We start from the raw sequence: 19,792 nt of genomic DNA, 5'->3' as shown, positions 1-19,792 counted from the left end.
TTTCTGTATATCTGTGTCCTTATTACTGTCCTGCCACTAGGTTCTTCAGAATCTTTTTTTTTCTTCTTTAGATTCCATATATCTCTGTTAACATACAGTATTTTTTTTTCCCTTTCTGACTTACTTCACTGTGTAGGACAGATTCTAAGTCCATCCACCTCAGTACAAATAACTCAGTTTTGCTTCTTTTTATGGCTGAGTAATATCTCATTGTATATATGTGCCAGATCTTCTTTATCCATTCATCTGTCAATCGACACTTAGGTTGCTTCCATGTCCTGGCTATTGCAAATAGAGCTGCAATGAACATTTTTGTACATAACTCCTTTTGAATTATGGTTTTCGCAAGGCAAATGCCCATTAGTTGGATTGTTGTGTCGTATGGTACTTCTATTGTTAGTTATTTAAAGGAACCTTTGTACTGTTCTCCCTAGTGCCCACATCAATTTACATTCCCACCCACAGTGCAAGTGTGTTCCCTTTTCTCCAATAAAGGCCTCTCCAGCATTTATTGTTTTGTAGATTATTTTGATAATTGCCACTCTGACTGCTGTGAGGTGATACCTCACGGTAGTTTTGATTTGCATTTCTCTAATAAGTGATGTTCAGCATCCTTTCATGTGTTTCTTGGTAATCTGTATATCTTCTTTGGAGAAATGTCTATTAGGTCTTCTGCCCGTTTTTGGATTTGGTTGTTTGTTTTTGTGATATTGAGCTACATGAGGTGCTTGTAAAGTTTGGAGATTAATCCTTTGTCAATTGCTTCATTTGAAAATATTTTCTCCCTTTCTGAGGGTTGTTTTTGCATCTTGATTATGTTTTCTTGTACTGTGTAAAAGCTTTTAAGTTTCATTAGGTCCCATTTGTTGATTTCTGTTTTTATTTCCATTTCTCTAGGAGGTGGGTCAAAAAGGATCTTGCTGTGATTTATATCATAGAGTGTTCTACCTATGGTTTCCTCTAAGTGTTTTATAGTGTCTGGTCTTATATTTAGATCTCTAATCAACTTAGAGTTTATTTTTGTGTATGGTGTTATGGAGTGTTCTAATTTCATTCTTTTATGTGTAGGGGTCCAGTTTTCCCAGCACCAATTACTGAAGAGACTGTCTTTTCTCCATTGTATATCCTTAGCTCCTTTGTCATAGATGAGATAGCCATAGGTATGTAGGTTTATCTCTGGGCTTTCGGTCCTGTTCCATTGATCTGTGTTTATGCCAATCTACATACACTTGATTCCATTATGGAGCCATATAAATACATAGGTTTCAAGGTTATTACCAGTCAGATATATTCCTCTTCAGTGAATAGGGTGTTTTGTGTCCAGTTCATTGAGAAAGGAGTAGGTCTTGTGTATTACATATTTGGTATATGGAATGGGATCTGTGCTAATTTCAAACTCTGCTTTTACACATCACCCCATGTCACCTTTCCCCTTAAGGAAGCATAAGTGTGTTTTCTGAATGTGTAACTCTGTTCTCTTTTGAAATTCAGTTCATGTGTAGCCATGTTTACCTTCCCTCTATAAGTGATATATTACAATAAGTTTCTTTTTCTTTGTGGCTCATTTCACTTAGCATCATCGTACCTAAAGCCACTCATTATGCTGCTATTGGCCTTATGACATTGATTTTATGTCTGAGTGACATTCCATTGTATATAAGTACCACAACATCTATATCCATTTTTTTTTCCTTTCCTGGGATATATAAAGTGAACCGAAGTTGAGGTTCTTGTAAACAGGGCAGCCCTAAACTTTGGGCTGGTCGTGTGTTCTGGATTATTAGTTTTCCCAAAACACACGCCCATGAGTTGAAGTGTGCTATGCTCTGTAGCTCTGTTTTAGAAAATAACATACAGTTCTCCAGAGAGGCTGTTGGCAATTTTCATCCTGTACATCAGTGTAACCAGGCTCACTTTTCTCCATGGACTGTCCTGCATTTGTGGTTTTTACACTATTTGCGGATGGCCCTTTTGACTGGAGGTAAGGGACACTTCTATGTAGTGTGGATTTGCAATGCCTGATGCCTTGCTTGGCCAAAAAGGGCGTATGCATTTCTTCCCGAATATAATCAAGAAAATACCCATACTCCCTTTTCGGCCAAGGGCAACATTGTCGTAGTTCTGTCGCTTTTTATGTGCTTTAAAGACGACTCCATTCTACCTCTTGAAATCTGTTTCCTTCAATTCTGCATTGCATTCAAATCCTCTTCACTGCCTTACCTCAATATATTTCTGGATGATAGTTGTCCTTTATAACTCTGCAAGTTTGTGAATTGCTGTGCCCCTGATTTCCATTTTTCAACTCGCCTATTTGTGAGCTGCTTGCAATACTGCAGGATGGCTTTAGGCCTTAGTCTGGTTCCAGGCCTTCAGGCTGAGCCTTTGGTTAATTCTTCTTCCTGATGGGAAACTAGAGTGACATGTGCCCATCCAAACACCTGCAGGTAATCTCTCATTTATTTCCCCTCTTCCTGTTCATCCTCTGCACAGTTTGCAAACTGTGCATAACAGGAGGGTAAAGGCGCTGACACTCCAAGTGGGGAGATTTTTAATAATGCAGATGGAATGGTGAAGCTGAGCACGACGAAAGGAAAAATGAGGTAACTTTTAGAAAACTTTCCCGGTTACACTGTGTACTATCCACTGGGTTTCCCATGCATGTTTTAACTGTAGGAAGATTCCCTTAAACCTGGAGAGTTGGGACCACTAGAATGGGTAGAAACAGTATTGCTCTAAGTGGTGTTCTTTTGCTCACACAACCTCAGCAATCTTGTCAGCCCCAAGTGTCCAGTCTTATGTCTCATCCAACTGTGGGTGTAAAGGTGGTGAATCTAGGTTTTATCACAGGCCCTGAACGTAATATTTAAGACTTTCTCTCTGTTTTTGCATTTGGTTTTGAAATTTATTTTTATAAGTGGGTTTAACTGAATTTCAGTGCTGTGTTCATGACGTTAAACACACACATGATTCCTTTATATAGACATGAGAATACATATGTTTTAAAATACTTAGAGTCAGACATATTCCTCAGCAATGAATAGGGGGTGTTGAGTCCAGTTCATTGTGCTGGGAGTAGGTGTTGTCTAATACATACATAGTTTATGGAAAGGTATCTGTGCTAATTTAAAACTGTGGTTTGATGCATCACCAGACCTCGCCCTTCCCCTTAAGCAGGCAGAAGATTGTTTTCTAAATGTGTGACTCTGTTGTGTTTGTAATTCAGTTCATGTGTAGCCAGTGTACATTCCCACTATGAGTTATATCCTATGATAAGATTGTTACTCTGTTATCTTTCGTAACTCAGTTCATGTTTACCTTTGCTGACAGGACCTTCATAAGTGATATGTTATGATAAGTTTCTTTTTCTGTGTGACTTATTTCACTTAGAATCATCGTACATGAATCCACTCTTTTTGCTGCTACTGGCCTTATGACATTGATTTCATGGCTGAGGGATATTCCATCGTATGTAAGTACCACAATATCTTGAACCATTTTTGTCTTTCCTGGGATACATAAGGTGTACCCAAGTTGAGGTTCTTGTAAGCAGTGCAGCCCTAAATTTTGGGGTGGCTCTGTCTTATTGATCTTCAGGTTTCCCAAGGTATATTCCCTAGACAGGAAGTGCCCTTGGCTGTGTAGATCTGTTGTTTGCTTTTTGTAGGGATCACAATGAATTCCTGCAGAGAGGCAGTTGGCCACTTATATCCCGCCCATCAGCATAACAATGCTCCCAGTTCTCCAGGGCCTGTCTTGCCTTTCTGGCTTTTACACATTTTGTGGATGACCCTTTTGACAGGTGGGTAGTGATACTTCTTTTTAGTACAGATTTGCATTGCCCTCTTTCTTGCTTGGCCAAAAATGTTGTATGCATTTTCTCCTGAATATATTCAGGAGAAAATGCATGCGCCCTTTTTGGCCAAGTGCATCATTGTCGAAGCTGTGCCCCTCTTCCTGTGCTTTATAAGTTACTCCTACGTACCTCTTGAAATCTGTTTCCTGCTATTCAGCCTCGCTTTCAAGTCTGCCTCGTTGCCTTCCCTCAACAGATTTTTGGACTATAGTTGTCTTTATTACTCTGCTAGTTTGTGAATTGCTGTGCCCCTGAGCTCCATTTTTCAACTTGTTTTTTGTGAGCTGAACGCAAGTCCAAAATTTTAGTTCAGGACCTATACTGGTTTCCGGTGGGTGCCTGAGACTTTGGTTAATTCTTCTTCCTGCTGGGATATTAGAGTGACATGTGCCCGTCCAAATGCCTATCAGCTAATCTCTCATTGGTTCTCCCTCTTCCCTTTCAACCTCTGCCAAATTGGCAACCGGTGGAAACCAGGAGGTTAAAAGGGCTGTCTCTCCAAGTTGGGAGATTGATAGTAAAGCAGTTGAAAGTCAAACCAGAGCACCAGGAGTGGGACTATTCGTTGAGTTTTAGAAACCTTTCATATTTACAGTGTGTCCATTCTCTAGGTTTCCCGTACATGTTATAGCTGTAGTAATATTTCCTTCAACCTGGAGAGTTGGTACCCATGAAATGGGTGCCATTCATTGTTGCTTTAAAGGGTCTGCATTTGGTCACCCAATCTCACCAATCCTCTCATTCCCAAGTGTCCAACCTTATGCCACATCCAGCTGCCATTGTAAATAGGGTCATTCCATGTTTCGTCAGAGACCCTGAACGAATTGTAAGGAATTTCCCTGTTTTTTGTTTTGTTTTTGAAATTCCTTTCTATAGTGAGTTTGGGATGATTCTCCCTGCCATGTTTATGCCAGTCTAGACACACTTGATTCCCTTACGGAGACATATCAATACATAGGTTTTAAGACCGTTACTAGTAAGATATATTCTTCTGCAGGGAATATTGGGTGTTGAGTCCCTTTCACTGAGGAAGGTGTAGGTGTTGTCTATTCCGTATTTGGTTTTTGGAACGGTACCTGTACTAATATTAAACTCTGGTTTTATGCATCACCCCACCTCTCCTTCACCCTTAAGCAAGCATAAGAGTGTTTTCTAAATGTGAGGCTCTGTTCTGTTTCCTATCTCAGTTCATGTTTAGCCATGTTTACAGGACCTTCATAAGTGATATATTATGATAATTTTCTATTTCTGTGTGACTTATTTCACTTAGAATCATCGTACCTGAATCCACTCATTTTGCTGCTACTGGCCTCATGACATTGATTTCATGGCTGAGTGATATTCCATCTTACGTAAGTACCAATGTTTCCTGAAACATTTTTGTCTTTCCTGGGATATTTAATGTGTACCCAAGTTGAGGTTCTTGTTAGCAGTGCAGTCCTAAATTTTGGGGTGGCTTTGTCTTATTGATTTTATGTTTTCCCAAGGTATATTCCCTAGACTGGAAGTGTCCTTGACTCTGTAGCTCTGTTGTTTATTTGTTTTAGGGAACACAATGCACTCCTCCAGAGAGGCAGTTGTCAGTTTACATCCCGCCCATCAGCATAAAAAGGCTCCCAGTTCTCCAGGGCCTGTCTTGCCTTTCTGGTTTTTACCCATTTTGGTGATGTCCCTTTTGACTGATTGGAAGTGATACTTGTTTGTAGTGCAGATATGCATTGCCCGCTTGCTTGCTTGGCCAAAAAGGGTGTATGCGTTTTCTCCTGAATATATTCAGGAGAAAACACATACGCCCTTTATGGCCAATTCCACAATTGTCGAAGTTGTGATGCTTTTCCTGTGTTTAAGTCGATACCATTGTACTTCTTGAAATCTGTTTCGTGCAATTCTGCCTCATTTTCAATGCCTCCTCGTGGCTTTCCCTCAACAGATTTTTGGAAGTCAGTAGTCCTTTATAACTCTGCAAGTTAGTGAATTGTTGTGCCATGAGCTCTATTTTACAACTCGCATTTTTGTGAGCTGACCTCAAATCCAGAGTTTTGCTTCAGGACCTATACTGTTTCCGGGGTGTGACAGGCTGAGAGGTTGGTTAATTCTTCTTCATGACGGGAAATTTGAGTGACATGTGTCCATCGAAATGCCTACAGCTCCTCTCCCATTGTTTCTCCCTCTTCTCTTATAACCTCTGCGCAATTTGCCAAATGTGCAAAACAGGAGGTTATAGGGGCTGACTCTCCAACTTGGGAGATTGATAGTAAAGCAGTTGGAATGTCAAACTGGAGCACAAGGAGCCAAAGAATTTGTAGACTTTTAGAAACCTTTCACCATCAGAGGGTGTCCATTCTCTAGGTTCCCCATACAGGTTATAACTCTAGTGATATTCCCTTCTACCTGTAAAGTTGGAAACCATGGAATGGATGGCAGGCATTATTGTTTTAAAGGTTCTGCATTTTCTCACCCAATCTCACCCATACTCTCAGTCCCATGTGACCAGCCTTATGCCACATCCAGCTGTCGTTGTAGATAGGGTCATTCCTGGTTTCATCAGAAACCCTGAAGGTATTGTGTAAGAATTTCCCTGTTATTTTGTTTTGTTTTGAAATTCATTTTTATAGTGGGTTTGAGCTGATTCTCACTGCCGTGAATATGTCGTTCTAGACACACTTCTTTCCCTTACCAAGACATATCAATACATAGGTTTTAAAATTCTTACTAGTCTGATATATTTCTCTGTGGGGAATATGGGTTTTAGTTCCGTTCACTGAGGAAGGAGTATGGCTTGTCTCTTCTGTATTTGGATTATGGAACGGTACCTGAGCTGATATCAAACTCTGGTTTTGTTCATCTCCCCACCTCTCATTTCCCCTTAAGGAAGCATAAGTGTTTTTTTTTTTTTTTTTCTAAATCTGAGACCCTATTCTCTTTCCTAATTCAGTTCATATGTAGCCATGTATTCATTCCCATCATAAGTGATATCTTATGTCAGAATGCACCATGGCCCTTGTCATAATAATGCTCCATGACACCTGTCATCACAATGCTCCACGCCCTAGTTATCACAATGCTCCATGTCCCTTGTCATCACAATTCACCAAGTCCTTGTCATCACAGTGCTACATGACACTTCTCATCACAGTGGTACATGCTGTTGTCATCACAATTCTCCATGCACTTGTCATTGCAATGCTCCATGACCCCGGTCATAGCAAGATCCAAGTGTTTGTCATCACAATGCTACACGGCGTTGTCATCAAAATTCTAAATGGCCTTGTTATCACAATGCTCATTGCACTTGTCATCACAATTCTCCATGCCCTTCTCATCACAATGCTCCATGACCCCTGTCATCACAATGCTCCCTGACCCTTGTCATCACAATAATTCACGCCCCTTGTCATTACAGTGCTCCATGATGCTCGTCATCACAATAACCCAAGGTCTTCTCATCACAATGCCACATGACATTTGTCATCACAATTCTCAATACACTTGAGATCACAATGGTCCCTGACTACTGCCATCAATATGCTCCTTGAACACTTTCATGAAAATTATCCATGCGTTTTTCATCACAATTATCCAGGCCCTATTCATCACAATGCTCCAAGACCACTGTAATCACAATGCTCCTTGCTCTTGCAATCACAAAGCTCCATAACGCATGTCATTAGAATGCTCCATGGCATTCTCATCACAATGCTCCATGCCCTTGTCATCACAATGCTCCAAGACCACTGTAATTACAATGCTCTATGCCCTTGTCATCACAATGTGCCACGTGCTTTTCATCACAATGATCAACAACATTTTCTTCACTATGCTCCATAAACCCTGTAATCACAATGCTCCATGCACTTCTCATCCAAATGCTCTCTCACCTGAGATATCACAATGTTCCATCACTAATCATCACAATTCTCTCTCAACCCTGTAATCACAATATTCCATGACGCCTGTCATCACAATGCCACATGCACTTATCAGCACAATGTCCCATGACCACTGACATCATAATGTTCCATAACCACTGGTATCAAAATGCTCCATGACCCTTTTCATCCCAAAGCTCCATGACCCCTGGCATCACAATGTTCTATAACGCTTGCCTTCAAAATGTTCCATTACACTTTTCATCAAATTGCTGCATGACCCTGTCATCAAAATGCTCCCTGGCCTTCTCATCACAATGCACCACAGCCTTGTCCTCAAAATGCTCCATGACATTTGTCATCACAAAGCTCCATGACCCTTGGCATCACAATGTTCCATGTCCTTGTCATCACCATGCTCCATGCCCTTGTCATCACAATGCTCCATGCCCTTGTCATTACAATCCTCCATGACCCATGTATCACAGTGTTCCGTGCCATTGTCATCACAAAGCACCATGCCCACTCTCAAACAATAAACCATGAAACATTTCAGACCATTGCTCAATGCCCTTCTCATCACAATGCTCCATTACCTCTCTCATAACAATGCTCCATGACCCCTGCCATTACAGTGTTCCACGGCCTTGTCATCACAAGGCTCCATGACGCATGTCATTAGAATGTCCCATGGCCTTCTCATCACAATGCTCCATGCCCTTGTCATCACAATGCTCCAAGACCCCTGTAATCACAATGCTCCATGCCCCTTTTCATCTCAATGATCCATGAACCCTGTCCTTACAATGCACCATGCCCATCATCATAATGTTTAAGGCTATTGTCATCACAATGAAATCAAAATGCTCCATGACATGCTTCATCATAATGCTCCAAACACATGTTATCACAATGTTCCATAACACTTGTCATCACAACACCCCATGATGCTCATCATCACAATTATCCATGGTCTTCTCATCACAATGCTCCATGAACTTTTTCATCACAATGCTCAATACACTTGTAATCACAATGCTCCCTGACACTTGTCGTCAGTATGCTCCTTGAACCCTGTCATGACATGGCTCCATGCCTTTTTCATCACAGTGATCCATGCGCTTTTCATCAAAATGCTCCAAGACCCCTGTAATCACAATGCTACATGCACTTGTCATCACAAAGCTCCATGACGCATGTCATCAGAATGCTCTATGGCCTTCTCATCACAATGCTCCCTGCCCTTGTCATCACAATGCTCCAAGACCACTGTAATCACAATGCTCCATGCCCCTTTTCATCAGAATGCTCCATGAGACTTGTCATCACAGGTCTCCATGATCTTCTCATCACAATGCTCCAGGACCTTGTCATCACCATGCTCCATTCCCTTGTCATCACAATGCTCCATGACCCCTGTCATCACAATAATCCATGAACATTTTCAGCCCAGTGTTCCACGACCTACTCATCTCAATGCTCCATGGCCAATATCATCACAGTGCTCCATGACCACTGTCATCACAACACTCCATGACACCTGACAACACAATGATCCAGGACTCTTGTCATCACAATGCTCCAATCCCTAGTCATCACAATGCTCCATGACCCCTGTCATCACTACACTCCATGAATATTTCCAGCCCAGTGCTCCATGACCCTTGTCATCACAATGATCCATGCCCTTGTCATCCCAATGCTCCGTGACCCCTATATTCAAAATGCTCCGTGACGCTTGTCATCACAGTGCTCCATGACACGTGTCATCACAATGCTCAATTCATTTGTCAGCAAAATGCTACATGACCTTGTCATTACAATGCTCTATGCACTTGTCATCACAATACTCCAATACTATTTTCATCACAATCCTCCATGAACCTTGGGATCACATTGCTTCATGCCCTTGTCATCACAATGCTCCATGCTCCTTGAAATCAAAATGATCCATGACCTCTGTTATCATAATGCTCCAAACACTTGTGATCACAAAGTTCCATAACACTTGTCATCACAATGCTCAATGATGCCTGTCAGCACAATACTCCTTGCCCTTGACATCACAATGCTCTATGCTCCTTGAAATCAAAATGATCCATGACCACTGTCATCACAGTGCTCCAAACCCTTGTGATCACAAAGTTCCATAACACATGTAATCACAATGCTCCATGATGCCTGTCATCAAAATACTCCTCGCCCTTTTCATCACAATGTCCATGACCTTTGTCATCAAAATTCTCAATACACTTGTCATCCCAATGCTCCCTGACACTTGTCGTCAGAATGCTCCTTGTAAACTGTCTCGAAAAGGCTCCTTGCCTTTTTCATCACAATGCCCCATGCTGTTTTCATCAAAATGCTCCATGCCATTGTCATCAAAATACACCACAAGCTTGTCATCAGAATGCTCCATGACCCTTGTCAACACAATTCTCCATGCCGTTGTCAGCATAATGCTCCGTGACCCTTGTCATCACAGTGCCCCAAGCCATTGTCATCAAAATACTCCATTACCTTTATCATCAGAATCCTCCATGGCACTTCGCATCACAATGCTCCATGCCCTTTTCATCACAATGTGCCATTCCAACTGTCATCGCAGTAATCCATGAAACATATTAGACCAATGCTCCATGCCCTTGTCATCACAATGCTCCATGCCCTTGTTATCACAAAGCTCCATGACCCCTGTCATCACAATGCTCCATGACTCCAGTCATCACAATGCTCCCTGCCATTGTCATCGCAATGGACCATGACATATGTCATCACAATGCTCCCTGACACCTGTCTTCACAATACTGCATGACATTCTCATCACAATGATCCATGCCCTTATCATCACAATGCACCATGTCCACTGTCATCACAATAATCTATGAAACTTTTCAGACCAATGCTCCATGCCCCTGACATCACAATGCTCCATGCGCTTGTCATCACAGTGCTCCATGAACCCTGTCATCACAATGCTCCTTGACTCCAGGCATCACAGTGCTTCATAACATTTGTCATCACAGTGATCCATGCCCGCATCATCACAAGGCTCTGTGACCTTTGTAACCACAATTCTCCATGAACTTTTCATCACAATGCTCCATGCCCTTCTCATGACAATGCTCCATTACACCTGTCATAACAATGCTCCATGAACCCTGCCATCACAATGTTCCACGGCCTTGTCATCACAAGGCTCCATGACACCTGTCATCACAATGCTCCAAGACCCCTGTAATCACAATGCTCCATGCCCTTGTCTTCACAAAGCTCCATGACACATGGCATCAGAATGTTCCATGACCTTCTCATCAAAATGCTCCATGCCCTTGTCATAACAATGCTCCAAGACCCCTGTAATCACAATGCTACATGCCCCTTTTCATCTCAATCCTCCAAGATCCCTGTCATCACAATGCAGCATGCCCATCATCATAATGCTTCAGGCTATTGTCAGCAAAATGAAATCAAAATTCTCCATGACCTCTGTCATCACAATGCTCCATGACCCCTGTCATCACAATGCTCAGTGCCTCCAGTCATCACAATGCTTCATAACGTTTGTCATCACAACGGTCCATGCCTGCGTCATCACAAGGCTCTCTGACCTTTGTAACCACAATGCACAATGAACTTTTCATCACAATGCTCCATAACCCTTGTCATCACAATGCTCTAAGCCTTTGTCAGAACAGTGCTCCATGACCCTTGTCGTCACAATGTGCCACGTGCTTTTCATCCCATCGGTCCACACCCTTGTCATCACTATGCTCCAGAAACCTTATAATCACAATGCTCCATGCACTTCTCATCCAAAAGCTCTCTCACCAGATATATAACAATGTTCCATCTCTAGTCATCACAATACTGCCTCACCCGTGTAATCACAATGTACCATGACCCTTGCCATCACAATGCTACATCCCCTTATCATCACAATGTTCCATGACCCCTGACATCACAATGTTCCATAACCCATGTCATCAAAATGCTCCTTGACTCTTTTCTTCCCTATGCTCCATTAACCCTGACATCACAATGTTTTATAACCACTGTCATCAAAATTTTCCATTACATTTTTTATCAAATTGCTTCATGATCCTGTCATCAAAATGCTCCCTGCCCTTCTCATCACAATGCACCACACCCTTGTCATCAAAATGCTCCATGACCTTTGTCATCACAAAGCTCCATGACACTTGGCATCACAATGCCCATGTCATTGTCATCACAATGCTCCATGAACACTCTCATCACATTGCTCTATGCCCTTGTCATTACAATCCACCATAACCCATGTATAACAGTGTTCCGTGACTTTTCCATCACAATGCCCCATGCCGTTTTCTTCAAAATGCTCCTTGCCATTGTCATCAAAATACTCCACAAGCTTGTCATCAGAATGCTCCATGACCCATGTCATCACAATTCTCCATGCACTTGTCGGCACAATACTCCCTAACCATTGTCATCACAATGCTCCAAGCCATTGTCATCACAATGCTCCATTATCTTTGTTATCAGAATCCTCCATGACACTTGGCATCACAATGCTCCATGCCACTGTCATCACAATTGGCCTTTACATATGTCATCACAATGCTCCCTGACACCTATCTTCACAATACTGCATGACCTGGTCATCACAATGCTCCATGCCCTTTTCATCACAATGCACCATTCCAGCTGTCATCGCAATAATCCATGAAACTTTTTAGACCAATGCTCCATGTCCTTGTCATCACAATGCTCCATGCCCTTATTATCACAATGCTCCATGACCCCTGTCAACACAATACTCCGTGACTCCAGTCATCACAATGCTTCATGACCATTTTTATCACAATGGTCCATGTCCTCGTCATCAACAGTCTCTGTGACCATTTTAACCACAATGCTCCATGAAGTTTTCATCACAATGCTCTTTGACCCTTGTCATCCCAATGCTCTATGCCTTTCTCTGCACAATGCTCCATGACCCTTGTCATCACAATGCTCCATGAGCTTGTCAGCACAGTGCTCCACAATCTTGTCATCACAATGCTCCATAACCATTGTCTTCACAATGCTCCATGCATTTCTCATCAAAATGCTCTCTCACCACTGATATCACAATATTACATCACTATTCATCACAATATTCCCTCACCCCTGTCATGACAATGCTCCATGACTCCTGTTATCACAATGCTACATGCACTTATCATCACAATATTCGACGACCCCTGGCATCACAATGTTCATTAACCCCTGTCATCAAAATGCTCCATGACTCTTTTCATCAAAATGCTCCATGACCGCTGATACCACAGTGTTCCATAACCCTTGTCATCAAAATATTCCATAACGCTTTTCATCAAATTGCTCCATGACGCTGTCATCACAATGCTCCCTGCCCTTCTCATCACATTGCCAACGCACTTGCCATCAAAATGCTCCATGAACTTTGTCATCACAAAGATCCATGACGCTTGGCATCACAATGATCCATGTCAATGTTATCACAATGCTCCGTGAAAGCTCTCATCACATTGCTCCACGCCCTTGTCATCACAGAGCTCCATGACGCATGTCATCAGAATACTCCATGGCCTACTCATCACAGTGCTCCATGCAGTTGCCATTACAGTGCTCCATTATCCCTGTCATAAAAATGCTACATGAACACTGCCATCACGATGTTCCATGACCTTGTCATCACAAGGCTCCATGACCCTTCTCATCACAATGCTCCAAGACCCCTGTAATCACAATGCTCCATGCCCCTTTTCATCTCAATGATCCATGAACGCTGTCATCACAATGCCCCATGCCCATCATCATAATGCTTCATGCTGTTGTCATCACAAGGAAATCAAAATGCTCCATGACCTCTGTAATAACAATGCTCCAAACCCTTGTGATCACAATATTCCATAAAACTTGTCATCACAATGTCCCATGACTCTCGTCATCACAATTATCCATGGTCTTCTCATCACAATGCTCCATGACCTTTGTCATCACAATGCTCAATACACTTGTCATCAAAATGCTCCCTGACACTTGTTGTCTGTATGCTCCTTGAAACCTGTCATGACAAGGCTCCATGCCTTTTTCATCACAATGATCCATGCCCTTTTAATCACAATGAACCATGCCCTTTTCATCACAATGCTCCAAGACCCCTTTAATCACAGTGCACCATGCCCTTGTCAACACAAAGTTCAATGACACATGTCATTAGAATGCTCCTTGGCCTTCTCCTCACAATGCTCCATGCCCATGTCATCACAATGTTCCAAGACCCCTGTAATCACAATGGTCCATGTCCCTTTTCAACAGTATGCTCCATGAGATTTGTCATCAAAAGGCTCCATGGTTTTCTCATCACAATGCTCCAGGAACTTGTCATCACAATGCTTCATGGCATTGTCATGAAAATTCTCAATGGCCCTTGTCATCATAATGCTCCAAGCCCCAGTCGTCACAATGCTCCATTATTTTTGTCATCACAACTCTCCATTTCATTTGGCATCACAATGCTCCCTGCCATTGTCATCGCAGTGGACCATGACATATGTCATCACAATGCTCCCTTACCCTTGTATTCACAATATTCCATGACCTTCTCATCACAATGATACATGCCCTTGTTATCACAATGCACCAGGTCCACTGTCATCACGATAATATATGAAACATGTCAGACCAATGCTCCATGCCCCTGACATCACAATGCTCCATGCGCTTGTCATCACAATGCTCCATGACGCCTGTCATCACAATACTCCATGAACATTTTCAGCCCAATGCTCCATGACACTTGTCATCACAATGATCCATGCCCTTGTCATCCCAATCCTCCATGATCCCTGTATTCACAATGCATCCTTACGCTTGTCATCACAGTGCTCCATGATCCCTGTCATAACAATGCTCCTTGCCTTTGTCAGCAAAATGCTATATGACTTTGTCATTACAATGCTCTATGCGCTTGTCATCACAATACTCCATTACCATTGTCATCACAATCCTCCATGCACCTTGGGATCACATTGCTTCTTACCCTTGACATCACAATGCTCGATGCTCCTTGAAATCAAAATGATCCATGACCTCTGTCATCATAATGCTCCAAACACTTGTGATCACAAAGTTCCATAACACTTGTCAACACAATGCTCAATGATGCCTGTCAGCACAATACTCCTTGCCCTTGACATCACAATGCTCTATGCTCCTTGAAATCAAAATGATCCATGACCACTGTCATCACAGTGCTCCAAACCCTTGTGATCACAAAGTTCCATAACACTTGTAATCACAATGCTCCATGATGCCTGTCATCAAAATACTCCTCGCCCTTTTCATCACAATGTCTATGACCTTTGTCATCAAAATTCTCAATACACTTGTCATCACAATGCTCCCTGACACTTGTCGTCAGAATGCTCCTTGTAACCTGTCTCGAAAAGGCTCCTTGCCTTTTTCATCACAATGCCCCATGCCGTTTTCATCAAAATGCTCCATGCCATTGTCATCAAAATACACCACAAGCTTGTCATCAGAATGCTCCATGACACTTGTCATCACAATTCTCCATGCCATTGTCAGCATAATGCTCCGTGACCCTTGTCATCACAATGCCCCATGATGCTCGTCATCACAGTTATCCATGGTCTTCTCATCACAATGCTCCATGAACTTTGTCATCATATTGCTCAATACACTTGTCAGCAAAATGTTCCCTGACACTTGTTGTCTGTATGCTCCTTGAACCCTGTCATGACAAGGCTCCATGCCTTTTTCATCACAGTGATCCATGTCTTTATTCTCACAATGCTCTAAGACCCCTGTTATCATAATTCTCCATGCACTTGTCATCACAAAGCTCAATGACACATATAATTAGAATGCTGCTTGGCCTTCTCCTCACAATGCTCCATGCCCTTGTCATCACAATGTTCCAAGAACCCTATAATCACAATGCTCCATGCCCCTTTTCATCAGTATGCTCCATGAGATTTGCCATCACAAGGCTCCATGGTTTTCTCATCACAATGCTACAGGACCTTGTCATCACAATGCTTCACGACCTTGTCATGAACATTCTCAATGGCCTTTGTCATCATAATGCTTCAAGCCCTTGTCATCACAATGCTCCTTTATATTTGTCATGACAATCCTCCATTACATTTGGCATCACAATGCTCCCTGCCATTGTCATCGCAATGGACCATGACATATGTCATCACAATGCTCCCTTACAACTGTCTTCACAATACTCCATGATTTTCTCATCACAATGCTCCATGCCCTTGCCATCACAATGCTCCATGACCTTGTCATCAGAATGCTCCATGACCTTGTTATCACAGTGCTCCATGACCCCTGTCACCACAATGATCTGTGACTCCAGTCATCACAATGCTTCATGACCTTTGTCATCACAGTGGTCCATGCCCTCGTCATCAACAGTCTCTGTGACGTTTTTAACCACAATGCTCCATGAAATTTTCATTACAATGCTCTTTGACCCTTGTCATCACAATGCTCTATGTCTTTCTCAGCACAATGCTCCATGACCCTTGTCATCACAATGCTCCCTGCGCTTGTCAGCACAATGCTCCATGACACATGTCATCACAATGCACCATGTGCTTTTCATCACAGTGCTCCACAATCTTGTCATCACAATGCTCCATACACATTGTCATCACAATTCTCAACGCACTTCTCATCAAAATGCTCTCTCACCACACATATCACAATGTTACATCACTATTCATCACAATACTCCCTCACCACTGTTGTCACCATGTTCCGTGACTCCTGTAATCACAATGGTACATGCACTTATCATCACAATGTTCGATGACCCCTGACATCACAATGTTCCATAACCACTGTCATCAAAATGCTCCAAAACCCTTTTCATCAAAATGCTCCATGACCCCTGACATCACAATGTTCCATAACCACTGTCATCAAAATGTTCCATGACACTTTTCAACAAATTGCTCCATTACCTTGTCATCACAATGCTCCCTGCCCTTCTCATCACAATGCACAACGCCTTTGTCATCAAAATGCTCCATGACATTTGTCATCACAAAGAACCATGACCCTTGGCATCACAAGGCTCCATGTCATTGTCATCACAGTGCTCCATGAATGCTCTCATCACATTACTCCATGCCCTTCTCATCACAAAGCTCCATGACACATGTCATCAGAATGCTCCATGGCCTTCTCAACACAGTGCTCCATTACACCTGTCATAAGAATGCTCCATGACCCATGCCATTACGATGTTCCATGGCCTTGTCATCACAAGGCCCCATGTCCCTTCTCCTCACAATGCTCCAAAACCCATGTTATCACAATGCTCCATGCCCCTTTTAATCTAAATGATCCATGAACCCTGTCATCACAATGTTCCAAGCCCTTGTGGTCACAATATTCCATAACTCTTGTCATCACAATTCCCCATGACGCTCGTCATCACAATTATCCATGGTCTTCTCATCACAATGCTCCATGACCTTTGTCATCACAATGCTCAATACACTTGCCATCAAAATGCTCCCTGACACTTGTTGTCTGTATGCACCTGAACCCTGTCATGACAAGGTTCCATGCCTTTTTCATTACAATGATCAATGCCTTTTTCATCACAATGCTCTAAGACCCCTGTAATCATAATGCTCCATGCCCTTGTCATCACAAATCTCAATGACGCATATCATAAGAATGCTCTTGGTCTTCTCCTTACAATGCTTCATGCCCTTCTCCTCCCAATGCTCCATGACCACTGTATTCACAATGCTCCGTGACTCCAGTCATCACAATGCTTCATGATCTTTGTCATCACAGTGGTCCATGCCCTCGTCATCAACAGTCCCTGTGACCTTTTTAACCACAATGCTCCATGAAATTTTCATCACAATGCTGTTTGACCCTTGTCATCACAATGCTCTATGCATTTCTCTGCACAATGCTCCATGCCTTTGTCAGAAAATTGCTCCATGACCCTTGTCATCACAATGTGCCACACGCTTATCATTACAATGGTCCACAAATTTGTCATCACAGTGCTCCATAAACCTTGTAATCACAATCATCCATGCCCTTTTCAGCACAATTTTCCATTACACCTGTTATAACAATGCTCCATGACCACTGCCATCAAAATGCTCCATGGCCTTGTCATCACAAGGCTCGATGACACTTCTCATCACAATGCTCCAAGACTCTTGTAATCACAATGCTCCATGAGCTTCTCATCACATATCTCCATGACACATGTCATCAGAATGTTCCATGGCCTTCTCATCAAAATGCTCGATGCCCTTGTCATCAAAATGCTCCAAGACCCCTGTAATCACAATGCTTCATGCCCCTTTTCAAATCAATGTTCCATGAACCCTGTCATCACAATGCATCATGCCCATCATCATAATGCTTCAGGATATTGTCAGCACAATGAAATCAAAATTCTCCATGACCTCTGTCATCACAATGCTCCATGACCCCGGTCATAAAAATAATCCATGAACATTTTCAGCCCAGAGCTCCATTACCCTTGTGAATAAAATGATCCATGCCCTTGTCATCCCAATGCTCCATGACCACTGTATTCACAAAGCTCCATGACACTTGTCATCACAGTGCTCCATGACAACTGTCATCACAATGCTCCTGGGCTTTGTCAGCAAAATTCTATATGACATTGTCATAACAATGCTCTATGTGCTTGTCATCACAATACTGCATTACCATTGTCATCACAATCCTCCATGAAACTTGGGATCACATTGCTTCATGCCCTTGTCATCACAATGCTCCATGCTCCTTGTAATCAAAATAATTCAGGACCTCTCTCATCACAATTCTCCAAACCCTTGTGATTACAATGTTCCATCACATTTGTCATCACAACGCTCCATGCTGCCTGTCATCACAATATTCCATGCCCTTGTCATCACAATGGTCCATGAAATTTGTCACCACAATTCTCAATACACTTGTCATCTTAATGTTCCCTGACACTTGTCGTCAGAATGCTCCTTGAACGCTGTCACGAAAAGGCTCCATGCATTTTTCATCACAATGCCCCATGCCTTTTTCATCACAATGCCCCATGTCATTTTCATCACAATGCTCCATGCTATTGTCATCAAAACACACCACAATCTTGTCATAAGAATGCTCCATTACCCTTGTCATCACAATTCTCCATGCACTTGTCAGCACAATGCTCCCTTACCCTTGTCATCACAATGCTCAAATCCATTGTCATCACAAAGCTCCATTACCTTTGTCATCAGTATCCTCCATGACACTTGACATCACAATGCTCCATGATGTTGTCATCACAATGGGCCATTACATATGTCATCACAATGCTCCCTGACAACTGCCTTCACAATAATGCATGACCTGGTTTTCACAATGCTCCATGCCCTTGTGATCACAATGCGCCTTTGCAAATGTCATCGCTATAATCCATGAAACTTAGTAGACCAATGTTCCATGCCCTTGCCATCACAATGCTCCATGCCCTTGGTATCACAATGCTCCATGACCCCTGTCATCACAATGCTCCGTGACTCCAGTCATCACAATGCTTCATGACCTTTGTCATCACAATGGTCCATGCCCTCGTAATCAACAGTCTCTGTGACCATTTTAACTAAAATGCTCCATGAACTTTTCATCACAATGCTTTTTGACCCTTGTCGTCACAATGCTCTATGCATTTCTAAGCACAGTGCTCCATGCCCTTGTCACCACAATGCTCCATGACCCCTGTCATCACAATGCTCCATGACTCCAGTCATCACAATGCTTCATAACATTTGTTACCCCAATGGTCCATGCCCGCGTCATCACATGGCTCTGTTACCTTTGTAACAACAATGCTCCATGAACTTTTCATCACAATGCTCCGTGACACTTGTCATCACAATGCACCATGCCTTTGTCAGAAAACTTCTCCATGACCCTTGTCATCACAATTTGCCACAAGCTTTTCATTAAAACGATGCACAAATTTGTCATCACAGTGCTCCAAAAACTTTGA

The sequence above is a fragment of the Mesoplodon bidens genome (assembly GCF_964165515.1).
Source record: "Mesoplodon bidens genome assembly, contig: HAP1_SCAFFOLD_42, whole genome shotgun sequence".
In the NCBI taxonomy this organism is placed as follows: Eukaryota; Metazoa; Chordata; class Mammalia; order Artiodactyla; family Ziphiidae; genus Mesoplodon; species Mesoplodon bidens.
This window is presented reverse-complemented; position numbering follows the sequence as displayed.